Genomic DNA, 21,308 nt, shown 5'->3' with positions numbered 1-21,308 from the left:
GCGGACAAGTTACTCAAAGTCTTGTTGGGTCCTGTAATTCCACACAATTCAGACCCAATGAGCAAAGCCCCCTCACGTGTTCTATCACATGAGCTGTCAAAGACTTGGGGGATGGTAGAAGATTACAGGTCTGTAGGCAGTCAAAGGGGAGGGATGGTGGGCGGGGACCCAGGTACGTTCTGGTTAGGCATATTAATGTTCACCTTATTTTCGCACAAAACCATCGGTCTCACTGTTGCAGCTGGTGGAAGTGAAAGTGAAAGTGTGTCAGGTTGGAACTCTTTTCTCTGTTCCATCCATTCCGTACGTCCTAGGCCCTTTTTGATTTGTGCAACCTGGCATTCTGCAACAGCTGTCAAGGGGACCAAGCTGCATCGAGTTTTAGCGGGATCCCTAGTCTTCAGGCCCCGAAGTGCATGTCTCGCTTCCATGAATATCGAATGGAGTCACCAAAACTCCTTCTGTTCAAAGGGCTCGAGCAGGATGAAAAAGAGAATGGAGCGGGGGAGAGGCAGCCCACGCAGCCATAGCAGGACTGCAGGACTGTCACTCTCCATCACTCAACGGCCGCTCCGCGGATGAAAGCAGTTCTTATACTGTGGGTCCACCCACAGGTATAGGGATAGCAGAAAGACTCAGCTCCCAGTCTAGCAGTCTTTCAAACAGGTAACAGGACTATCAATCTCCGTTACTCCGCAGCCGCTGTGCGGGTGAAAGCAGTTCTTATACTGTGGGTCTACCCACAAGTATAGGGATAGCAGAAAGACTCAGCTCCCAATCTAGCAGTCTTTCAAGCAGGTAACAGGACTGCCACTCTCTGTCACCCCGCGTCTGCTCCGCGGGTGAAAGCAGTTCTTATACTGTGAGTCCACCCATAAGTATAGGGATAGCAGAAAGACTCAGCTCCCAGTCTAGCAGCATTTCAAACAGGTAACAGGACTGTCACACTCCATCACTCCACGGCCTCTCCATGGGTGAAAGCAGTTCTTATACTGTGGGTCCATCCACAAATATAGGGATAGCAGAAAGACTCAGCTCCCAGTCTAGCAGTCTTTCAAACAGGAAACAGGAATGTCACTCTCCATCACTCCGCGGGTGAAAGCTGATCTTATACTGTGGGTCCACCCACAACTATAGGGACAGCAGAAAGACTCAGCTCCCAGTCTAGCAGTCTTTAAAACAGGTAGCAGGACTGTCACTCTCCGTCACTCCACGGCCGCTCCACGGGTGAAAGCAGTTCTTATACTGTGGGTCCACCCACAAGTATAGGGATAGCAGAAAGACTCAGCTCCCAGTCTAGCAGTCTTTCAAACAAGCACCAGGACTGTCACTCTCCATCACTCCGCGCTCAATCTCCCCTATTTTCTCTAATTGCTTTTCTATCACCTATCCTATCCCTCTGATTAAGTCTGGAAGGAAAATGTTCAAGAAGGAACTCCTGGCCTCCAATCCAGGCCTACCCATCGCTGACACCTATGTCAATGCTTCTTCCAGGCAGACTTTCCCTGACATCCTCTTTGTCGTACCTTCGCCGGACCTTTGGAGTCCCCTCATGGTCTCTGTGCTCTCCCCTTTCTCTTCCTCTCCCATTAATGGTGGCACCCATTGGGAGTTACTCTTGGCATCTTTCCTGTCCTCTGAGGTCATCATTAATGTCTACCTAAATGGCACAGTCATGGTCCAGGGCTCTCAGCCCAACCTCTTCCTTCATGATAGGTGTCTTCCGTCTCTCATCAACTTCCTCTGCTCTCCTGCCACTCCATTTACTGCTACCGCTCAGGTCCTTTTGCCACCTCTGATGGGTGTACCACACTCCTGTACCCCCCACGGAAGACCTTAAATAGTGGCAACCTGCTCCAATTAGCTACCCTCAACCCTTGCTCTGCCGTCAAACACTCCTCTGTCATCTGCCACCTCCTTGAAGACCTCAACCTAGATGTCCTCGTTCTCACGAGATGTGGTTTACTGCCAGCTCTGTAACAAGTTTTGATACTCTCCTCCCTGAGGGGTACAAGTTCTGTTTTAAGACCAGGACTAACCAGCCCGGGCGCGGAGTTGCCCTGATCTTTCCTGGGTCTCTCTCTGACAATGGCCACCATCTACAGTCACCCTGTCCAGGTCTCCTACTTCCTCTCTGAATGGGCTGACCTCACCTTCTCTCTCCTTGCCTCCTCCTCCGAGCTTCTCCTCCTCGGAGACATCAATATTCACCTTGGCTCCCCTGATGTGGCCTCTTTGCTCTTCTGCAACCTCTGTGACTCTCTTTCCCTCTCCATTCTTCCCTCTGGGCTGACACACTCAGTCGGTCACACCTTGGATGCTCTCTTCTCTTCAGACATCCCCTCCTTCTCCATCATTTGACCTGAGAAGTGAGTGTCAGTTGCCGCTTTTGCCCCGACCTTCACCTCTCCTTTGACTCCTGCCACTGACTCTCACTCTTTTGCCCCCACCTTGAACTCTCCATCTCCAACACTCTGGACATCCTCCTCACCCCTGTCATGAGGATCTGCGTGAAACCTGCCTCCAGGTGCAACTCCTGGTATGATTCCGACCTGGCTACTCTGAAAGGCAAGAGCAGAGAGGCTGATCGGAAGTGGGTGGCTTCAGGCACATCCTCTGACAAACTGGACTGCTGCCTGGTCAAAAGGCAATACAGTCTCTCCAGCTGCTCTAAGAAGAGGGCCTACACCCAAGCCCGCATCTCTTTATTGTAACGCTCACCTGATTCCCGTAGAGGCGCCGGTCTTGACTGGGCGTATACCGTATCTTCAAAGGTGATGTGTAACACACGGCTGACTCTTTGGGCTGGACCTCTGTGCACTGTATGTCTGACTCGAAGGGTAAGATGTCTTAGGTAAGTGAACGCCATGCTCTCCATCTGCCTCGGGGCAGGGTGCTGTAACCAGTTTCTTCACTGGATAAGGGGAGCAGGCCTCTTGACTTCAGAGGACTGCTGCCCGTCGTTTACTGCACGAACGGTAAGTTTCGAGTAATTCTAATGTCTTTAAAAGTCTTTAGTAATGATGTCTCTTGTTTTGCAGGGTTCCGGCGATGGCGGATGACGGGCTGAAGTGAGTTGAAGATGGAGCCCGTGTGATGAATAGAAGCGCCTGGAAGCACGTAAGTAAGCGCTTGTTGCCTGCTTCACGATGCGCTCTAACTGTCTTTTTATTTTGCAGGTACAAGTTCGGAGCGGCTGCAGGGTGCCGGAATACCCACTGGGTTAGATGTGGAAAGGAGTAATGGCACGTGAGTATTAAAGTTCCCCAATGTCTATAAACGCACCTTGTTTTGTCTTTCAGGTGTGGGATGCAGCGCCGAAGGCCTCCGGAGCGTGCAAAGAGTTGGTAAGCTTTTGTCTTTCAGATGCCGGAATGCAATGCGAAGACCTCCGGAGCGCACGAAGAGTAGGTAAGCCTTTGTCTTTCAGATGTCGGAATGCAGCGCGAGGCGTTGGTGACAGCCGATGGACCAGGTAAGTGAAGCGCTGTCACTGAAGACCGTAATGCTAACCTGTTCTTTCTTGTCTTTATAGGTGTTGCTGAAGACTGGATTCAGGATGATAAGCCTTTTTCCTTAGGCCCAGGATCAGATACAGAAGACACGATGAGCGTTCTGCTGCAGAAGATGCAGAATAACGCAAAGCAAGATTCATCCATCCATTAAATAGCCTCCTGTAGTGCTTAGGTCTCTCCTTCCACCAAAAGGTCCCAATTGGCACTGGTTGGCACTCGGAACCTGGGTTATGGATCTGCTTCCAAGGGAGTTGGGAAAACCCTGACCTTTTGGAAGCAGAGATCATGACAGTACCCCCCCTCAAGGCCCCTCCCAAACCGGGCTTCTCCGGGGGTTTTGGCTTGTCAGGAAATGTTCGGTGAAATCTTTTGATTAGGCGAGGAGCGTGGACATATTCAGCAGGTTCCCAGGATCTCTCTTGGGGGCCGTAGCCTTTCCAGTCAATGAGGTAAAATAGTTTAGATTTGGAGATCTTGGAGTCCAGAATGCTTTTGACTTCAAACTCAAGTTCTCCATCAACTAGGATGGGTTTTGGAGATTTAGTTAGTCGGGTTTGAGGTTGCACGGGTTTTAATAGAGAGACGTGGAAGACCGGATGTATCTTCATGTGCGGGGGCAAGTCCAACTTGACCGCTACTGGGTTTACTATGGTAGTGATGGAATAGGGACCAAGGTATCTTGGGTTGAATGTGCGTGGCCCTTTTAGAGGTAGATATTTGGTGGATAACCAGACTTGATCCCCTACTTGATATTGAGGGGCTTCCTTCCGATGTTGATCTGCTCCTTTCTTGTATTGTTCTTTAGCCCTTTGAAGGTGAGAAACAGCTTCCTTAAAGGCTTGGGTGATTGTAGAATGCAGGTAGTCTACTGCTAGTGTTTCAAGATCTTGGAGGGGATCCAACTCCGAGGTTCGAGGGTGACTGCCGTATAAAAGAAAAAACGGGGTTTTCCCAGTTCCCGAATGGACAGAGTTATTGTAGGCATATTCGGCTATCCAAAGGATGTCTTTCCAAGTTTTTTCAGTTTGTTGCAGCATGCAGCGTAAATACTGTTCCAGAGTTTGATTGGTCCTCTCGGTTTGTCCGTCGGTCTGAGGGTGGTGACTGGTCGATAGTCTCACATCAATTTGAGCCGACCGACAGCAACTTCGCCAAAAATGAGAAATAAATTGACTACCTCGATCCGAAATTAGAACCGAAAGAAAACCGTGCAGTCGGACGATGTTTTCGAGAAATTCTCGGGCCAGAGTTGCTGCTGTTGGCAAGCCTTTGAGCGGAATGAAATGCGCCCTCTTGGAGAATAAGTCCACGATTACTAGAATCGTATTGTATCCGGAGCATGGAGGTAGATCGGTGATGAAGTCCATAGAAAGCGTATGCCAAGGGCGAGGTGGGATGTCAATAGGGCGTAAGAGGCCTGCTGGTCTTTCCTTTTGACTCTTGTTTTGGGCGCATACGCCACAGGACATTATAAAGTCTCTGATATCTTTTTTCCAAGACGGCCACCAGAAGTAGCGCTTGATCTTTTCTAAGGTCTTGGCCATACCGGGATTAAATTAAAGAATCGTGATAACAAGAGATTACTTTTTTCTGTAAATCTGTGCTGGGCAGGTATAATCGTTCTTGGAAATACAATAAGTTGTCCTTTACTGAAAAATCCTTTCCCTGCAGATGCCAATTCTGTATGTCTGCTGGAGTTACAAGTTGCCTTGCTTTATCCTTAACTTCCTCTATGGATTGTGTGGCGATTACACCCAGATTTCTTTGTTCGGGAATGATTGGTACAGGTTTAGGGTTGATCAAGTGTTCTTCCACTCCCATCCGAGAAAGGGCATCAGCTTTACCGTTTTTTGTACCAGGTCGATAGGTAATTATGAAGTCAAACTCGGCAGAGAATAATGCCCAACGGAGTTGTCTAGAGGATTGGGCTTTTGCGGTTTTCAAATATTGCAGGTTTCGGTGATCCGTAATCACAGTAACGGTGTGTCGGGCCCCCAGCAGATAATGCCGCCAAGCCTTAAAGGCAGACCTGATAGCCAGAAGTTCCTTGTCAGTAATCGTGTAATTTGTTTCAGGAGGCGAGAATTTGCGGGACCAAAATGCCACGGGATGCAACTGATTGGTTACCGGGTCCTTTTGTGATAGAACTGCCCCCATGGCAAGGCTTGAAGCATCAGTTTCCACGATGTAGGGGAGTTCGGGGCGAGGGTGTTTTAAGATTGGTGCAGAGATAAATTTAGTCTTCAAATCCTGGAAAGCTTGTTCCGCCTCGGTAGACCATTCAAAACGTTTGTTTTTCTTTAACAAGGCAGTGATGGGCTGGACTATTCGAGAAAATTCGGGGATAAACCTGCGGTAAAAGTTAGCGAAGCCTAACATGCTTTGCACACCTTTTACGGAGGATGGTGATGGCCATTTGAGAACTGCATCAACCTTCTTTGAATCCATACGCACTCCGCTAGGTGATAATATGAATCCCAAGAATTGAACTTCAGTCACGTTGAAAACACATTTTTCCAACTTAGCGAAAAGTTTGTGTTGACGCAATCTTTCGAGGACCATTTTCACGTGTTTCCGATGTTCAGATTCCGATGAAGAATAAACGAGGATGTCGTCAATGTAAACAACAACACACACATCTATGAGCTCTCTGAGGACATCGTTCATAAAATATTGAAAGGCGGCCGGGGCATTGCAAAGTCCGAAGGGCATGACCTGATATTCAAATAGCCCATATTTGGTGCGGAAGGCCGTCTTCCATTCATCGCCCTCTTTTACTCGTACCAAGTGGTAGGCTCCTCTAAGATCCAGCTTTGTATATATGCATGCTTTTCTGACTTGGTCCAGGAGTTCAGGGATCAAAGGTAACGGATATCTATTCTTGACGGTGATCTGGTTCAGGGAGCGATAATCTATACAAGTTCTAAGGTCTCCTTCCTTTTTTGGAACGGAGAACAAAGCTGAAGAAGCAGGGGACTTGGAAGGACGAATAAACCCATTTGCCAGGTATTGATCCAGGTATTGTCGAAGGTGAAGGTTCTCAGGCTCGGTGAGGGCATAAATTCTACTACAAGGAGGAGTAGATCCAGGTATCAGGTCTATCTGGCAGTCATAAGACCTATGAGGAGGTAGAGAGTTAGCCTGATCCTTCCGGAAAACATCTTGGTATTCTAGGTATTTGGGAGGTAACTGGGGAGTCTCTGAAGAAATTGCTGCCAGTGCAACACCAGGTGGAGGGTGACAAGTAGAGACACATTCTGGAAACTGGACCGTTCTTGCTCGCCAATCGATCAGAGGATTGTGTTTCTCTAACCAAGGTATTCCTAGAATAATCTGAAACTGAGGAGCCTTGATCACATCGAACACGATCTTCTCATGGTGTCCATCTTGACTTACTAGCGTCACTTCTTGAGTGGTATGCGTTACTGGTCCGGAGGCTATCTCCGTTCCATCCACCGTAGTAATGACGTCCTTTACAGCCTTGGGACAAAGAGTTAGATTCATCCTCAAAACCATTTCATGATCCACATAATTGCCGATGGCACCGCTGTCGACGTAAGCTTCAATTGCATGTAATCGATCCGGATTATCAGGGCTAATGAGGACCATAGGTATCACGAAATGCGAGGTCACGGAACTGGTTTTCACGCTCGGCAAGAGGACCTCTATTCTTGTCGGGCGAGGTCGTTTCCCTGCTCAGAGTTTGTAACTTTGGTAACTGCAGCTCCTACTGCCTTCTTGGCAGGTTTCACCGGACAGTCTCGAAGAAAGTGCCCTGAGTTTCCGCAATAGAGGCATAATTGCAACTGTTTTCTCCTTTCCCGCTCCTTTTGTGTTAGAGGACCTTTCAGGCCCCCTATTTGCATGGGTTCCCCGGAGTCTACTCCTTTGGAAGGAGTTGGCGGTTTGGAAAATACTCGAGCATCAAACTTGGAACGATCGGCCTTCCTGTTCTGCAGTCTGTGATCTATTTGAACGACTAAGTCTATATAGTCCGAACAATCTTGTGGGGGATTCACTACTTGGGCTAACACATCTTTGAGCTCTCCACGTAGACCTCTATAAAACAGCGTAATCCTTTTGTCCTCAGGCCATTGAGTTTCCACTATCAGTCTGTTGAAAGACGCAATATAAGCCAAAAGGTCTTGATTACCTTGTCGCAACGAAAGAAGCTCATTGTCCAAGGCCTGCCCCTGTGAATGTTTTGCGAACAGTTTTTCCATACTGAGCTGAAAAGCTTGAAAATCATGGAGAACCGGATCATCTTGATTTACTAGAGGGATCGACCAGTCTGCCGCATTGCCACTAAGGTACGAAAGCACGAAAGCTACTTTAGCTTGATCAGTTGGAAAGGCTGCTGGCCGGCATAAGAAATGCAACCGGCACTGATTGATAAATACTGCAAACCTCTTTGGGTCACCAGAAAATCGTTCGGGCGGAGCCAGAGGTACATTCCCAGGTAGGTTGATCTGCACTGGATTCATAGAGGATGTAGAAGGAAGATTTCCCCCAGATGCGGGTAACGGGGTCTGTCCGGCTTGTGACTGTAGCAATTGTCTAGCGAGATCATCTGTTCGCTCCTTGGAAATAATCAGTTCCCTTCTTAGAGCGTTCGTTTCCTGACGGGCTGCATGCACTTCTGCCCTTAGTTCCCCAAGTAACTGGGCTAGCTGGTCGGTATCCGAGGTTTCCATAGTGCCTGGACGGGAGTTTTGCGGTAGGCTTTGCGTTCTGTAACGCTCACCTGATTCCCGTAGAGGCGCCGGTCTTGACTGGGCGTATACCGTATCTTCAAAGGTGATGTGTAACACACGGCTGGCTCTTTGGGCTGGACCTCTGTGCACTGTATGTCTGACTCGAAGGGTAAGATGTCTGCAGATAGAAAATATGGGATTAATGAACTGGGTTATTGAATGTCTCTCTCTTCTTCCCTTTCTCTTCTCCTGTAGAACCCCAAAGGTTAACGCTCTCACCTTAGGTAAGTGAACGCCGTGCTCTCCATCTGCCTCGGGGCAGGGTGCTGTAACCAGTTTCTTCACTGGATAAGGGGAGCAGGCCTCTTGACTTCAGAGGACTGCTGTCCGTCGTTTACTGCACGAACGGTAAGTTTCGAGTAATTCTAATGTCTTTAAAAGTCTTTAGTAATGATGTCTCTTGTTTTGCAGGGTTCCGGCGATGGCGGATGACGGGCTGAAGTGAGTTGAAGATGGAGCCCGTGTGATGAATAGAAGCGCCTGGAAGCACGTAAGTAAGCGCTTGTTGCCTGCTTCACGATGCGCTCTAACTGTCTTTTTATTTTGCAGGTACAAGTTCGGAGCGGCTGCAGGGTGCCGGAATACCCACTGGGTTAGATGTGGAAAGGAGTAATGGCACGTGAGTATTCAAGTTCCCCAATGTCTTTAAACGCACCTTGTTTTGTCTTTCAGATGCGGGATGCAGCGCCGAAGGCCTCCGGAGCGTGCAAAGAGTTGGTAAGCCTTTGTCTTTCAGATGCCGGAATGCAGTGCGAAGACCTCCGGAGCGCACGAAGAGTAGGTAAGCCTTTGTCTTTCAGATGCCGGAATGCAGCGCGAGGCGTTGGTGACAGCCGATGGACCAGGTAAGTGAAGCGCTGTCACTGAAGACCGTAATGCTAACCTGTTCTTTCTTGTCTTTATAGGTGTTGCTGAAGACTGGATTCAGGATGGTAAGCCTTTTTCCTTAGGCCCAGGATCAGATGCAGAAGACACGATGAGCGTTCTGCTGCAGAGGATGCAGAATAACGCAAAGCAAGATTCATCCATCGGGTGTGGTTTAAATAGCCTCCTGTAGTGCTTAGGTGTCTCCTTCCACAGCCACGCCTAGGTAAGAAAAGAGTTCCTGCTTTCCAGAAGAGTTCCAGTGTTCTGAACCTAGGGAGTGGCTCCTGCCCCACCCAACAGGAAAAGTAGTTCCAAACAGAAGAGGATCAGAGGCTCAACTGGCAGGCAAGTAAGCAGCATGGTCTGCTGCAGGTAAGTCCACCCAAGCATTATGAACCCGGCGCTTCCAGCACTGGGACTGGGCATGTTTATGAGCCTGGTGCCACTGGCGCCAGGACTGGGTCCAAAAGGTCCCAATTGGGACTGGTTGGCACTCGGAACCTGAGTTATGGATCTGCTTCCAAGGGAGTTGGGAAAACCCTGACCTTTTGGAAGCAGAGATCATGATAGTACCCCCCCTCAAGGCCCCTCCCAAACCGGGCTTCTCCGGGGGTTTTGGCTTGTCAGGAAATGTTCGGTGAAATCTTTTGATTAGGCGAGGAGCGTGGACATATTCAGCAGGTTCCCAGGATCTCTCTTGGGGGCCGTAGCCTTTCCAGTCAATTAGGTAAAATAGTTTAGATTTGGAGATCTTGGAGTCCAGAATGCTTTTGACTTCAAATTCGAGTTCTCCATCAACTAGGATTGGTTTTGGAGATTTAGTTAGTCGGGTTTGAGGTTGCACGGGTTTTAATAGAGAGACGTGGAAGACCGGATGTATCTTCATGTGCGGGGGCAAGTCCAACTTGACCGCTACTGGGTTTACTATGGTAGTGATGGAATAGGGACCAAGGTATCTTGGGTTGAATGTGCGTGGCCCTTTTAGAGGTAGATATTTGGTGGATAACCAGACTTGATCCCCTACTTGATATTGAGGGGCTTCCTTCCGATGTTGATCTGCTCCTTTCTTGTATTGTTCTTTAGCCCTTTGAAGGTGAGAAACAGCTTCCTTAAAGGCTTGGGTGATTGTAGAATGCAGGTAGTCTACTGCTGGTGTTTCAAGATCTTGGAGGGGATCCAACTCCGAGGTTCGAGGGTGACTGCCGTATAAAAGAAAAAACGGGGTTTTCCCAGTTCCCGAATGGACAGAGTTATTGTAGGCATATTCGGCTATCCAAAGGATGTCTTTCCAAGTTTTTTCAGTTTGTTGCAGCATGCAGCGTAAATACTGTTCCAGAGTTTGATTGGTCCTCTCGGTTTGTTCGTCGGTCTGAGGGTGGTGACTGGTCGATAGTCTCACATCAATTTGAGCCGACCGACAGCAACTTCGCCAAAAATGAGAAATAAATTGACTACCTCGATCCGAAATTAGAACCGAAAGAAAACCGTGCAGTCGGACGATGTTTTCGAGAAATTCTCGGGCCAGAGTTGCTGCTGTTGGCAAGCCTTTGAGCGGAATGAAATGCGCCCTCTTGGAGAATAAGTCTACGATTACTAGAATTGTATTGTATCCGGAGCATGGAGGTAGATCGGTGATGAAGTCCATAGAAAGCGTATGCCAAGGGCGAGGTGGGATGTCAATAGGGCGTAAGAGGCCTGCTGGTCTTTTCTTTTGACTCTTGTTTTGGGCGCATACTCCACAGGACATTATAAAGTCTCTGATATCTTTTTTCCAAGATGGCCACCAGAAGTAGCGCTTGATCTTTTCTGAGGTCTTGGCCATACCGGGATGTCCTTCCATTAAAGAATCGTGATAACAAGAGATTACTTTTTTCTGTAAATCTGTGCTGGGCAGGTATAATCGTTCTTGGAAATACAATAAGTTGTCCTTTACTGCAAAGTCCTTTCCCTGCAGATGCCAATTCTGTATGTCTGCTGGAGTTACAAGTTGCCTGGCTTTATCCTTAACTTCCTCTATGGATTGTGTGGCGATTACACCCAGAATTCTTTGTTCGGGAATGATTGGTACAGGTTTAGGGTTGATCAAGTGTTCTTCCACTCCCATCCGAGAAAGGGCATCAGCTTTACCGTTTTTTGTACCAGGTCGATAGGTAATTATGAAGTCAAACTCGGCAAAGAATAATGCCCAACGGAGTTGTCTAGAGGATTGGGCTTTTGCGGTTTTCAAATATTGCAGGTTTCGGTGATCCGTAATCACAGTAACGGTGTGGCGGGCCCCCAGCAGATAATGCCGCCAAGCCTTAAAGGCAGACCTGATAGCCAGAAGTTCCTTGTCAGTAATCGTGTAATTTATTTCAGGAGGCGAGAATTTGCGGGACCAAAATGCCACGGGATGCAACTGATTGGTTACCGGGTCCTTTTGTGATAGAACTGCCCCCAAGGCAAGGCTTGAAGCATCAGTTTCCACGATGTAGGGGAGTTCGGGGCGAGGGTGTTTTAAGATTGGTGCAGAGATAAATTTAGTCTTCAAATCCTGGAAAGCTTGTTCCGCCTCGGTAGACCATTCAAAACGTTAGTTTTTCTTTAACAAGGCAGTGATGGGCTGGACTATTCGAGAAAATTCGGGGATAAACCTGCGGTAAAAGTTAGCAAAGCCGAACATGCTTTGCACACCTTTTACGGAGGATGGTGATGGCCATTTGAGAACTGCATCAACCTTCTTTGAATCCATACGCACTCCGCTAGGTGATAATATGAATCCCAAGAATTGAACTTCAGTCACGTTGAAAACACATTTTTCCAATTTAGCGAAAAGTTTGTGTTGACGCAATCTTTCGAGGACCATTTTCACGTGTTTCCGATGTTCAGATTCCGATGAAGAATAAACGAGGATGTCGTCAATGTAAACAACAACACACACATCTATGAGCTCTCTGAGGACATCGTTCATAAAATATTGAAAGGCGGCCGGGGCATTGCAAAGTCCGAAGGGCATGACCTGATATTCAAATAGCCCATATTTGGTGCGGAAGGCCGTCTTCCATTCATCGCCCTCTTTTACTCGTACCAAGTGGTAGGCTCCTCTAAGATCCAGCTTTGTATATATGCATGCTTTTCTGACTTGGTCCAGGAGTTCAGGGATCAAAGGTAACGGATATCTATTCTTGACGGTGATCTGGTTCAGGGAGCGATAATCTATACAAGTTCTAAGGTCTCCTTCCTTTTTTGGAACGGAGAACAAAGCTGAAGAAGCAGGGGACTTGGAAGGACGAATAAACCCATTTGCCAGGTATTGATCCAGGTATTGTCGAAGGTGAAGGTTCTCAGGCTCGGTGAGGGCATAAATTCTACTACAAGGAGGAGTAGATCCAGGTATCAGGTCTATCTGGCAGTCATAAGACCTATGAGGAGGTAGAGAGTTAGCCTGATCCTTCCGGAAAACATCTTGGTATTCTAGGTATTCGGGAGGTAACTGGGGAGTCTCTGAAGAAATTGCTGCCAGTGCAACACCAGGTGGAGGGTGACAAGTAGAGACACATTCTGGAAACTGGACCGTTCTTGCTCGCCAATCGATCAGAGGATTGTGTTTCTCTAACCAAGGTATTCCTAGAATAATCTGAAACTGAGGAGCCTTGATCACATCGAACACGATCTTCTCATGGTGTCCATCTTGACTTACTAGCGTCACTTCTTGAGTGGTATGCGTTACTGGTCCGGAGGCTATCTCCGTTCCATCCACCGTAGTAATGACGTCCTTTACAGCCTTGGGACAAAGAGTTAGATTCATCCTCAAAACCATTTCATGATCCACATAATTGCCGATGGCACCGCTGTCGACGTAAGCTTCAATTGCATGTAATCGATCCGGATTATCAGGGCTACTGAGGACCATAGGTATCACGAAATGCGAGGTCACGGAACTGGTTTTCACGCTCGGCAAGAGGACCTCTATTCTTGTCGGGCGAGGTCGTTTCCCTGCTCAGAGTTTGTAACTTTGGTAACTGCAGCTCCTACTGCCTTCTTGGCAGGTTTCACCGGACAGTCTCGAAGAAAGTGCCCTGAGTTTCCGCAATAGAGGCATAATTGCAACTGTTTTCTCCTTTCCCGCTCCTTTTGTGTTAGAGGACCTTTCAGGACCCCTATTTGCATGGGTTCCCCGGAGTCTACTCCTTTGGAAGGAGTTGGCGGTTTGGAAAATACTCGAGCATCAAACTTGGAACGATTGGCCTTCCTGTTCTGCAGTCTGTGATCTATTTGAACGACTAAGTCTATATAGTCCGAACAATCTTGTGGGGGATTCACTACTTGGGCTAACACATCTTTGAGCTCTCCACGTAGACCTCTATAAAACAGCGTAATCCTTTTGTCCTCAGGCCATTGAGTTTCCACTATCAGTCTGTTGAAAGACGCAATATAAGCCAAAAGGTCTTGATTACCTTGTCGCAACGAAAGAAGCTCATTGTCCAAGGCCTGCCCCTGTGAATGTCTTGCGAACAGTTTTTCCATACTGAGCTGAAAAGCTTGAAAATCATGGAGAACCGGATCATCTTGATTTACTAGAGGGATCGACCAGTCTGCCGCATTGCCACTAAGGTACGAAAGCACGAAAGCTACTTTAGCTTGATCAGTTGGAAAGGCTGCTGGCCGGCATAAGAAATGCAACCGGCACTGATTGATAAATACTGCAAACCTCTTTGGGTCACCAGAAAATCGTTCGGGCGGAGCCAGAGGTACATTCCCAGGTAGGTTGATCTGCACTGGATTCATAGAGGATGTAGAAGGAAGATTTCCCCCAGATGCGGGTAACGGGGTCTGTCCGGCTTGTGACTGTAGCAATTGTCTAGCGAGATCATCTGTTCGCTCCTTGGAAATAATCAGTTCCCTTCTTAGAGCGTTCATTTCCTGACGGGCTGCATGCACTTCTGCCCTTAGTTCCCCAAGTAACTGGGCTAGCTGGTCGGTATCCGAGGTTTCCTTAGCGCCTGGACGGGAGTTTTGCGGTAGGCTTTGAGTTCTGTAACGCTCACCTGATTCCAGTAGAGGCGCCGGTCTTGACTGGGCGTATACCGTATCTTCAAAGGTGATGTGTAACACACGGCTGGCTCTTTGGGCTGGACCTCTGTGCACTGTATGTCTGACTCGAAGGGTAAGATGTCTGCAGATAGAAAATATGGGATTAATGAACTGGGTTATTGAATGTCTCTCTCTTCTTCCCTTTCTCTTCTCCTGTAGAACCCCAAAGGTTAACGCTCTCACCTTAGGTAAGTGAACGCTGTGCTCTCCATCTGCCTCGGGGCAGGGTGCTGTAACCAGTTTCTTCACTGGATAAGGGGAGCAGGCCTCTTGACTTCAGAGGACTGCTGTCCGTCGTTTACTGCACGAACGGTAAGTTTCGAGTAATTCTAATGTCTTTAAAAGTCTTTAGTAATGATGTCTCTTGTTTTGCAGGGTTCCGGCGATGGCGGATGACGGGCTGAAGTGAGTTGAAGGTGGAGCCTGTGTGATGAATAGAAGCGCCTGGAAGCATGTAAGTAAGCGCTTGTTGCCTGCTTCACGATGCGCTCTAACTGTCTTTTTATTTTGCAGGTACAAGTTCGGAGCGGCTGCAGGGTGCCGGAATACCCACTGGGTTAGATGTGGAAAGGAGTAATGGCACGTGAGTATTAAAGTTCCCCAATGTCTTTAAACGCACCTTGTTTTGTCTTTCAGGTGCGGGATGCAGCGCCGAAGGCCTCCGGAGCGTGCGAAGAGTTGGTAAGCTTTTGTCTTTCAGATGCCGGAATGCAATGCGAAGACCTCCGGAGCGCACGAAGAGTAGGTAAGCCTTTGTCTTTCAGATGCCGGAATGCAGCGCGAGGCGTTGGTGACAGCCGATGGACCAGGTAAGTGAAGCGCTGTCACTGAAGACCGTAATGCTAACCTGTTCTTTCTTGTCTTTATAGGTGTTGCTGAAGACTGGATTCAGGATGATAAGCCTTTTTCCTTAGGCCCAGGATCAGATACAGAAGACATGATGAGCGTTCTGCTGCAGAGGATGCAGAATAACGCAAAGCAAGATTCATCCATCGGGTGTGGTTTAAATAGCCTCCTGTAGTGCTTAGGTATCTCCTTCCACAGCCACGCCTAGGTAAGAAAAGAGTTCCTGCTTTCCAGAAGAGTTCCAGTGTTCTGAACCTAGGGAGTGGCTCCTGCCCCACCCAACAGGAAAAGTAGTTCCAAACAGAAGAGGATCAGAGGCTCAACTGGCAGGCAAGTAAGCAGCATGGTCTGCTGCAGGTAAGTCCACCCAAGCATTATGAGCCCGGCGCTTCCAGCGCTGGGACTGGGCATATTTATGAGCCTTGTGCCACTGGCGCCAGGACTGGGTCCAAAAGGTCCCAATTGGGACTGGTTGGCACTCGGAACCTGGGTTATGGATCTGCTTCCAAGGGAGTTGGGAAAACCCTGACCTTTTGGAAGCAGAGATCATGACATTTATGGCCACTAACAACATGGCTGAACTTTTCAAAATCTGCAAGGAACTTGCCAGCGCTAGTGCAGTCTCCACTTCTCCTCCGCCTTCCCTGGCTTTCTGCACTTCTCTGGCCTCTCACTACATTTAAAAAACTCAGGACATCTTGTTCTCACTCTCTTCTATTCTTCACCCTTCTCCCTCACATGCTCTCAGGCCTCCATTTGCCCCCTTCTCTCTGCCCCTTCTACTCTCCTCCTATTCTCCCTTAACACCTGATGAGGGGTCTAGACAAGCCAGCTCTATGAAAGTCTCATCCAAACAGGTGCACCCCTGCTCCTCCAGAACTATTAAGGACAACATTGTCTCCCTTGCTCCAGCCTTGGGCAATTTCTTCAATCACTCCTTTGGCACTGGCTCCTTTTTGGGCTGGGGTCAAACATGAACACTGGTCACCGCACCTTGGTGGTTTCAGCAACATCAGAGCAAAGTGAAGATACTTCTTTTCCAACATGGCCGCCCCGTGCGGAATGAGCCTCATATGATCTTTACAGGGGATGAGCCCCACACTGATTGGCTGGTCCACATACTTCCTGAAATAGGGGGAAGGAGATGGCAGGCGATCGCTGGCCCCCTCAAGGGATGTTTGTACATAAAGGACAATCCCCATTGGAGGACCTTTCTTTTGGGCTGGGGGCAATCACGAACACTGGTCACTGCACCTTGGCAGTTCCAGTAACATTGGAGCACCAGGGAGGGAATTCTCTCCCAACACTGCACCTTGGCAGTTTCCGCAACATCAGAGGACCAGTGAGGGCTTCTCTTCCAACATGGCTGCCCCGCGTGGCATCAGCCTCAGCTGATCTTTAGAGGGGACGAGCCCCACAATGATTGGCTGGTTTGCATATTTCCTGCAAAAGGGTGAAGGAGCTGGCAGCCTATGGCCGGTCCCCTCATAGGGAATCATCTAAGGGGCAAGTGCCTCCCTATCTGGCCTTGTCCGAGCCTGGAGGAGCCTAAGGTTGCCTCTCTACACACTACTGGTAAGTCCTCAACACCTTGCTTGCCATTTTTAGCTCTGACTGCCTGCTAGCCAACAAGACATAGTTGGGGTCACCTACTCCTGCAAGAAATAGCCCACATGCTCTCCACCTGCACTCCTGCCCTGTCTCAGTGAGCCACCTCATAAATGCTTGCATCCATCATAGCCCAACTCCTTTTGGCATGCACCCATGCAGGCCTTGATTGACTATCCCCCCACCTCCCTTATGGTGATCACCTGGGTGATGTGACCCTCATCAGAAGACACCAAAAGACACGCTGTGTTCTAACCGCTGCTTGTAATTTAACATTGCAACTTTCCTTACATGCTTTCTTGATCTGCAGTCTATGAGCCTTTTTTGCTGCATTAAAGTGTTTCTTTGTAAATTCGAATTTAGGTGTGCCTTACATCTGTGCATCCTTCCTTTCATGCTGTATTTAAGTGTTTCTTTGCAAATTAGAGTCTAGGTGTATTTTACATCTGTGCACCCTCCTGCCTCCCTCGGCTGCTAGGCTGCCTGATGAGTTTGATCGTGCATTGTGCAGCCTCTACTGCTATACCTCTTCCCCTTCTCCTCAATGGCATTCTCTATCTCTCCCTTCTATTGTAACTGCTACTCTATCACCCATCCCTCCTCTCTCATGAAGTCTGGAAGAAGAAAGTTGAAAAAAGATCTCTTGGACTCTAACCATGGCCTACCTATTGCTGACATCTATGTCAGTGCTACTTAAAGACAGACTACCGCTGATATACTGTTCTCTGTACCCCCTCCAGACCTATGGACCTCCCACCTGATCTCTAGCCTCTCCCATTTTTCCTCTTCACCCATTAATGGTGGCACTAGATGGGAAGTACTCTTTTGGCACAGTTCTCATCTTCTAAGTGCATCATTAACGTCTATCACAATGATGCTGTCATGGCCCAGGGCCCTGAACCCAACCTTTATCTCTTTGACCGGTGCCTACCAGCCCTCATCAACATCCTACCTTCTCTAGCTACCCCTCCTCCCTCTCTCTCTTCACGCCTTCACCACCTCTGTTGGACGTACCACCAGCCTACTCCCCACCTCGGAAAACCTCCAAAGCTGGTGACCGGCAACACTTTGCCATTCTAAACACTCGATCTGCTGTCAAACACTCTTCTGATATCTGCCTCATTCTTGAAGACCTTGATATCCTAACTCTCACCTTAACGTGGTTCAATGCCAGCTCAGTAACTGCTTTTGACTCCCTCTTCCCTGGCGGCTACAAGTTACTCTCCAAGCCTCTGCCCAACTGACTTGGTGGTGGAGTTGCCCTGATCTACCCTGCATGGGTCTCCACCTCTCTCATATCCACCCACTGCTATTCCTCCTTTGAAAGCCTTGTCTGCAAGCTTGGTGTCTCCTCTGCTCTTTCTCTCACACTTACCACTATCTACGGACACCCTGGCCCAGTCACTCTCTTCCTCTTAGAATGGGCCAGCTTTACCTCCTCCCTTCTGATTTCTTCCTTTAAACTCCACCTCCTTAGAGACTTCAACATCTACCTTGACTCTTCTGTCCCTGCCTCCGCACTCTTCCGTGATCTCTGTACTTCTCTCTCCCTCGCTATTCTCCCTTCCGCCCTAACCGCTCTGCCGGAATAAACTCTTGATGCGCTCATTCATGCTGATCTTCCATCCTCCAACCCTCTCTCTACCCCTCTGTCCTGGTCTGACCACTCCCTCCTCTCTTCCAACCTTGGACATTTCAGCCCCCCTACCGAACCACCCAAGCACTGCCAGCTTCCTTCACAGTCATCCGACTGATGAAGCGAGTGTCAGTTGATGTGTTTACCTCTACTTTCACTCTCTCTCTCCCCCTCTGTTGACTCTACAACTGAATCTGTTCTTGACAATCTTCATCTAGCTATTACTAACACTCTTGATATTCTTACCACTGTAATGAGGATCCACCCGACACCTGCCTCCAAGCATAATAGTGCCAGAAATATGATCTTGCCTCTCTGAAATGCAAGTGTAGAGTTGCTGAACACAAGCAAGTGTCGCCTTATCCGAAGGCAATACTGTCTCTCCATCTGCTCCAAAAAGAGGGTCCATATCCATAGGCGCATCTATGGAGCCACTAACAACACAGCTAACTCTTCAAAATCTGCAAAGAACTAGCCAATCCGTCTGTACTCTCTACCTCACCTCTTCCTTCTCAGGCCCTTTGTACTACACTGGCCACCCACTTTACCTCTAAAACTCAGGAGATTCTGACCTGTTTGTCTTGAACCATCAAGGACAATATCTCCTCCTTTGCACCAGCTCTTGCTGAGTTCTGCAACCACCCTCTAGCCTCCGGCTCTTTCCTTTCCTCTCTCAACCACTCCCTTGTGAACCCCCTTTGAAAAGAAAACTCTGCCGACCACTCGTGTCTGGCCAACTACGGCCCTATCTCTACCACACCCTTCCTGGGAAACTCCTGAAGAAGTTGGTTTTCCCCCAACTGACCTAAAACACTGAACTTGTTGGTTGTTTACATGACCATCAATATGGATTCTGAGAATCCAGAGGCATTGTAACTGCTCTCCTGAACAACCGTGAAGAATGGCTCACAAATCTGGACTCTAACTCTCCTGCTGTTCTCATTCTCCTTGACCTCTCTTCCACCTTTGACACAGTCAACCACTCTATCCTCATAAAGTGGCTCCATGATACCCTTGGTACCTCGGACCAGGTACTGGATTGGTTGACTTATTTCCTCACTGACTGCATCTTCCAGGTGATCCTGGGCTATTTCTCCTCCTCCACCTCTTTCGCAATTTGTAGTGTTACCCAGGTCTCTATCCTCTCGCCTTGGCTTTTCAACTTGTACCTTGCTCCTTTTTCTAACCTGATCTCCGCATTCTCTACTCACTTTTAGTTTTACGCAGATGACACTCAACTATTCTTCAATCTCCCCTGCTCCTCTTCTCCTCCCTCCTCTATCAACCCTGACTGCATATCTGCAATTCAGTCATGGTGCACTTCCAATGAGCTCTGTCTCAATGCCAGTAAGACTGAGATTCTTCCTATCAGAAAATCTGTTCCCCGCTTCCCCCCTGCACTCCAGCCACCTTCTATGGGCTCTCCTCCTTCTAGTCCCACTGAAGCCAGAAACCTCTGGGTCATCTTTGACTGCTCTCTCTCCTTCACTCCTCACATCTTGGAACTTGCCCAGAAGGCCCACTTTCAACTTTACCTCCTCAGAGGCATTCTCCCTTTCCTCGGCTTTCCTCAGAAGATCAAAGTCTCTAGAACCATGGTCCTCACCTGGCTGGACTACTGCAACAGCCTCTTCCTTAACCTACCTCTTTCTTCCCTCCATCCTCTTCAAATAATCCGGCTCTGCAGCCCTAATATCTCACCACTGGCTCCCAGTTGCTGCAAGGATCAAATTCAAGACCCTCTACACCATTCATAAGGCTTTCCGGGTCTGGGACTGCGCTATTCGCAGCTCTCTCTTACTAAATACTCTCCTTCAAGATCCCTTTGATCCTCTTGCTCCAACTCTTGTCTGGTCAAACTCTTCACCAAGCAGAGAGCTGGGGGAAGATCTCTCTCCTCGATTGGCTCCCTCTTCTGGAAAAGTCTCCCCCCCTCTCTCTGTATTGAATCGGATCTGCTCAATTTCTGCAAACAACTCAAGACTTTTGTCTTCTCCTCCTCCTTCCCTCTCTCCCTCCCTTGCTAGCCATCCCCACAGTCATTGACATTGGTGGCCTGGTCCCTCAAGAGTCCAAGAGGGTTCTGGCCATCTGCCCAATTGCCACTTGCCACAAGAAGCCCCCCCTGCACTGGTCATTGGCCTACACATGCTTGGGTGTTTTTCTCAGGCCTGTGCTCACCTGGTGGGTGGTTGACCCCCCCTCACTTGGGACATCTCTGCTATTGCACTTACCTGTTGCCAAAGCAACTGGCACCTTTGGCACTTCCCCCCAGGGGGAGCCTCCAGCACTTACCCTTCACCCCGTCCCATTCTCTGTCTCTGCACTTGCACACTCCGAATGTCACAAGGCCTAGTAGTACCGCTGTTGTTTTATGATTTATTCTATGTCATATTTATTGATTATTTGTGGCACTTTGAAACACTGCCTTGTTGTATAAGCACTTTATAATTGCCTAATAAATAAATAACATCCTTCCCCTCACTCCTCAAGCACTTGTGCATCCTCTCCTTGAAAAACTTTCTTGGTACCCTTCCTGCCTGGCAAACTACTGCCCTATCGTTATGACCTCCTTCCTAGGTAAACTATTGGAGAAGCTGCCCATTTCCCAGCTTATCCACCAGACTGTCTCCACGACCACCAGTCTGGCTTCAAAGCTGCCACAGGTACAACAACTACCCTGCTTAACACCCATGAAGACCTGAAATCCTCTTGCTTTTCAACATATACCTGGCCCCTCTAGCCCATCTTATCTCCACCTTCATTCATAACTTTCAGTGTTATGGAGATCACAAGCAGCTCTCTTTCATACTTCCCTTCTCTGCCTCCTCCTCTTCCTTCCTCTCTCATTCCTGACTGTCTGTCTTCTATTCATGCATGGTGCACTGCTAGCCTCTGGCTTAATGTCACTAAGACAGAGATCCTTCGCATGGGGACCCCTCCTCCAGACTCTGGCTTCCCTGTATGGGCCGCTGCCCCTCAGCCTCCTGTGAGGCTAATAACCTTTGT

This window comes from Ambystoma mexicanum, chromosome 4p (genome assembly GCF_040938575.1).
Source record: "Ambystoma mexicanum isolate Mex_15411 chromosome 4p, UKY_AmexF1_1, whole genome shotgun sequence".
NCBI classification, from domain to species: Eukaryota; Metazoa; Chordata; class Amphibia; order Caudata; family Ambystomatidae; genus Ambystoma; species Ambystoma mexicanum.
Note: the sequence above shows the minus strand (reverse complement) of the source record.